Raw genomic sequence first — 5504 nt, 5'->3', positions numbered from 1 at the left:
AAGATGTATTTGTTCATTTAACAAATGTTTATTAGTCTCTTCTATATTCAAAATGTAATTGATTTTTTTAAAAATACAGACATCCAGGCTGGAGGTGTTGGCTCAGTTTTGTAATCCCAGCACTTTGGGTGGCTAAGACAGGAGGATCGCTTGAGGCCAAGAGTTCGAGATCAGCCTAGACAACATAGTGAGACCCACGTCTCTACAAAAAACAGAAAAATTAGCTGGGCATGGTGGTGCACACCTGTAGTCTCAGCTACTCAGGAGGCTGAGGTGGAAGGATGGCTTGAGCCAGGGAGGTAGAGGCTACAACTAGCTATGATCGCACCAATACACTCCAGCCTGTGTGACAGAATGAGACCCTGTCTCAACAAAAAATAAACGCAGACACCTTTTTCTCAAGGAACTCTAGTAGAAAGATACAGATATACAAAATAATTATAATACAATGTGATCATGTGTGAAGTTGGACACCCAGTATGAGAAAATCAGGGGTGGCTTGGGAAGGCCAGTCAGCCTGAGGAAGGTGACTTCTGGGCTGAGACTTAAAATCTTAAAAGACATTAGTAAAATGAAAAATTAGATAACAGTATTTTAGAGGGAAAAACAGCATAAGTAAAGGCACAGATGGAAGAAACATCATTTTAAATGAAGAACTAAAAGTAGCATAGGGAGATTGAAGTCTAACAGGTAAGGCTGAGAGAAGATGAGATGAGGCTTGAGAAGCAGGCAAGTCTTAGGGGGTCTTTTATGTCATGTTAAGGAGGCTGAACTAATACCATCACATATTCTGCTCTATTATACCAACTGCCTTGCCACATATTCTCTGTTTAAACATATTTTAAAATCAGATCAAATTCCATCTCCTCTGTGAAGATTTTCTTACAAATCCCATTCACACCAATTTCTTCTTTTCTGAACTATACTTACTGTCAGATCATATGGTTAGCACTTTATTGTGTATATTGCCCCATTCTGTTATTGTCTATTCCACATAATTTTGCACTTTATTTTATCCATTTATAATACTGCCCATAAATAATGTTACTTTTTCATTAACTGCTTCATGTTTGAAGAAGGCTTATTAACCTCCAAGTAGGGAAAAACCTTGAGAGCATAGTGAATACTTGATAAACACTTTATTAAATTGATATAAATTACATAAAATTACAAAAACCACTTTTAGTTTCTTAAAATATTTACACTATTATGGGTAAAACATTCTCTATTCATACTAAAATCTTTACCAAATTGTTCCTTGTTTTAAGAAACAAAGGGAAGATTATATATATAAATTTTAGAAATTTAGAAATAAACAAAACATTAACTGTATGATATGTGTGAAGAGATTGAGAGAACTGGATATTCTGTCCACAAAGATCATTATGAAACCATAACATAAAATAAGCTACTAAATGTACTGTAAATTCAAACAATCTAAGGCAATATACTAGAGACCTTTGGATCAAGTACATAAGCACTAATTTTGGCCACCTTATAAATAAAACTTAGGAAAATTCCTTTAAGGATTTCATAAAACACTTACAACTTTTAACTAAACTAAACTCCATTTTTTTCATATATGAAACAAGAATTGCCAAATAGCTTAATAAAAGTTGATTCCAACACAGCTACAAATATACTGCTCATTAAACTTAACTGAAAATAAGTTTTAGTTTTATATGAAATTAATCAGTGCCAGAAAATCTCATAAAGGTTTTTCTTGTTACTAACAGAAAATTTCCATAGGTCATCAAGAAATTAAGAAAGCTGAATGACTTCCGATGTGTTTCTCTGTCATGTCAACATTAGCAAATAAATGAATTAGGAAAATGACATGAATAATTTACAATAAAAATTTTCACCTAAATGTGCATTACAACAAAAACACTTCTGCCTTAATTAGCTACATGATTATTTCCCAAAGTATGTTCTAAGGGGCACAAGGCCCACAAGATACATTTCTAAAAAAAGGTTCCACAGTCAAATAAATCTGGGAAATCCCATACACTACCCATTTCAGAGATAAGCAGTCCCATTAGCTTTGTTAGAGCCTGTTTAACTTTAATCCATATTTCCCAAGTTTACCTTGACCATGAAACACTTTTTTTCATAATTCAGAAGACAAGCCAGTGTTCTGGGGAACGTGTATTCCAAAGAACATACTTTGGAAAATTCTAATCTACAAAATTGTTATATGTTCTTCCTTCATTAGTGGTCTAAACTGATTGTAAAGAATAATTTCCAATTAAAAAAACACCATTCTCAGACAGGTATGGTGGCTCATGCCTGCAATCCCAGCACTTTGGGAAGCCGAGGCAGTGCAATTGCTTGAGCTCAGGAGCTCAAGACCAGACTGAGCAACATGGTGAAATCCTATCTCTACCAAAACACAAAAACAAAAAGTATACACTTGCGGTAGTGTGCTCCTGTAGTCCCAGCTATTCAGGAGGCTGAGGTGGGAGAATCACTTGAGCCCAGGAAGTGAAGGTTGCAGTAAGCCAACACTACGCCACTGCACTCCAGCCTGGGCAACAGAGCCACATCCTGTCTCAAACACACACACACACACACACACACACACACACAATCCCCACCACTGTTCTCATTCAACTGTTACCAGGACTGATAAAAGAACATAATCCATCAACAAAGACATTTACCATTGCATCAATGACTTATTTCAACTATAGCCCTAACACAGTTTCCCAAAGTGTGTTCCATTAATAAGCACAGCACAAAAAGAGGACCCCATGGTCTAGTGCAGTAAAACTGTAGACTGTGACTCATTCATGAGTCAAAAAAATCAATAGAATGGGTCTTGACCAGAATTTTTTTTAAAGGAAAGGCTGGACTAGTAAAAAATAAAATAAAAAACATAAGTGTACACTGCTTATGGTAAAGGTAAGTATTGACTCATGTGTAAGTATTTACTCATATAGTAAAGGTAAGTATTGACTCTCAATGTCGGCTGTAATCAGAGAAGTTTAAGAACGTTCAAAAAAAGTTAGGTTAAACAAGTTCCTTTACCGCAGGACATTTTAGAGCCCTTAAATGAATTCCAAGAGTATTTCTGGCCACAGAAACCTTTTTTTATTGAAGCATCTCACAGGACCAGTGCTCCCCGGAACACAATTTAGGAAATACTGCGTTTTGGAAATGGTGTACCTCCAACTGTCTTGAGGTACACTATATAAATAACAGTGCCCACTTTTCACCTCCTTCAGAAAACACACAATCAGACTTCTCATCTTATAGCATCCTTCACAATTTGGTCAAACTTGCAATAACTGTAATTTAGTTAGCATGAAGTGGTGGTTAAGCACCTGGGTTTCAATTCTAGCTCCACCACTTGTCGGCTGTGTAATCAGCCTTGCATTGTTATTTAATCTATTTCCCACGGTTTTCTCACGAAGTGTAAGGAGAATACTGGGAATACCTACGGTACAGGGTTTGGGGTTTGTTTTCTTAGGATTAAATGAGATAATCTCCAGCCCCTGGCGTGTAATAAGCATTCCACATATGATATCTATTGCTATTAGAATAACACTATCGCCGCACCCGTACAGTTATTACGGGATACACGGCCAGAGCGAAAGAAACTAAAAACACTATGCTGCCGCCTAGTGGACACTCGGAATTTTAAAATCTGTCATTCGCTTCCTTCCTGACACTACGATATGAAGTCGTATGGAAATTAAAACGTTTTCTCAAGCTGCATTAACACATTTTATAAATCATCAAAGTGGGGAATCTAATTTTCCAAAACTAAACAACTACCCCAAGACAACCCTGAAACCAGGGAGAGTTGTAAAGACTCAAATTGGCCGAAGAAATGGCTGAGAAAAGACACCAGTGAAGGACTACAGAGGAAACTCCACCCACAGAGTATCTGCTATTCTCAGGTTGGGGTATGTCAGTATAGGTTTTTTCTTCAAGGTATAATACAAAGACAGCCATTGGAATTTATCACAACTAAAGCAAAATAACCAATAATCACCAGTTTGAGGATCTCAATGTAAACAGAAGACTCCGTGGAATCTTCACATTTTCTTTCTAAAAGAAGTGCAGTGACCGTAAAGGTTCCCATAACTGACTTAAGGGTTGTCACTTATTTTCAAATCAAAGTGAAGTGGAAGATTGCAGCAATGACATGCGTAATTTATTTTCTTTTATTTTTTAGACAGAGTCTCGCTCTGTCGCCCAGGCTGGAGTGCAGTGGTGTGATCTCAGCTCACTGCAACCTCCGCCTCCCGGGTTCAAGCGATTTTCCTGCCTCAACCTCCCAAGGAGCTGGGATTACAGGTGCCCGCCACCTCGCCTGGCTAATTTTTGTATTTTTAGTAGAGCCGGTGTTTTGCCATGTTGACCAGGCTGGTCTCAAACTCCTGACCTCAGGAGATCTGCCCACCTCGGCCTCCCAAAGTGCTGGGACTACAGGCGTGAGCCACCGCCCCGACCAAATAATTTATATTTATAATTCAGCATTATCAGTATTAGCATGGCAGTCATCTCATTCCCAGTGAGATTCCATTTAAATTTGCTCGTGCAAGGCACTTTGGGGGAAACAAAATTACCAGCAGAATGAAGAAGAAAATCGAGAAATGTCCTTGGGAATTTACACACTTCTGCAACTGCACTAGAACTTTCGCACTATACTTAAAACATTCTGCAAAGTAAGGTTCACCAAGGAAAAACTCGAGATTCACTAATAACAGTTCCAAATGTTGCCAACTCTGAGCAGTCAGAGTTGTTTGAAAATTTGCACAAGAACAATCGACATTACTACATTGCATTCATAAAGCAAACATGAGGTTTAAAACAAAAACCACCACCACGCAAGGCACATGTACAGAAGGCGCTTCTCCACGATGAACAGACGAGACCCTCATGACTCACCCACAGTCTCAATCCTGCCCAAGCAGAGATCCGGATGGAGGCCTGAGGGTGGCTGCTTCTCCTGGGTCGGGAGCGCGGAAGATTCTAGACACAGCCCAAAAGTCAGGAGGCTCCAGGCCAAAGCAGACCCTTGGCAACGAGAGCAAGGAAGGGCAGGTTAGGCAGGTGGAGGTGCAGGGCAAACCCGTAAGTGGACCCAGGGTGAAAAGATTACGGCTGCTTCCTAAACAGCCCAACTACACGCTTTTGACTGCTCCGAGTTATTACCTCAGTGAAGCGCGCCTCTAGCGCCTGTCAGCCCTTCCGGTTCACCTTTTCCCGCGCTAGGACACTTCCGGCTTGAAGGTCATGAGCCTAAGATAGGTGGGTAATCTTGAGCATCTGGGGCAAAATATGATTGATTTTATTTTCTTTTTAAATACAAGCTTCGGAAAAGATCCCTGGATATTTGATGTTTTTCCTTGTTTAAGTATAACATGTATTGGCTTATATATTCCGGTTTTGTTGTTGTTATTGTTTGTTTGTTTTGAGACGGAGCCTTGCTCTGTCGCCCAGGCTGGAGTGCAACGGTGCGATCTTGGCTCACTGCCAGCTCCACCTCCCGG

At 39.4% G+C, this 5504-nt stretch overlaps 1 protein-coding gene across 2 annotated transcripts in view; it reads right to left on the bottom strand.

The window, feature by feature from the left end:
• Positions 1 to 5212, bottom strand: part of CCDC73 (coiled-coil domain containing 73) — a 172946-nt gene extending 167734 nt beyond the window's left edge. Inside the window, exon 1 of one of the 2 annotated variants that reach the window (XM_011965578.1) lies at positions 5167 to 5212. The gene's annotated coding sequence lies outside the window, so the exon portion shown is untranslated. The other variant, XM_011965579.1, reaches the window with a different exon arrangement.
• Between the last annotated feature and the right edge of the window lie 292 nt (positions 5213 to 5504).

Source organism: Mandrillus leucophaeus, unplaced genomic scaffold (genome assembly GCF_000951045.1).
Source record: "Mandrillus leucophaeus isolate KB7577 unplaced genomic scaffold, Mleu.le_1.0 Scaffold73, whole genome shotgun sequence".
Taxonomy (NCBI): Eukaryota; Metazoa; Chordata; class Mammalia; order Primates; family Cercopithecidae; genus Mandrillus; species Mandrillus leucophaeus.
This window is presented reverse-complemented; position numbering and strand designations above follow the sequence as displayed.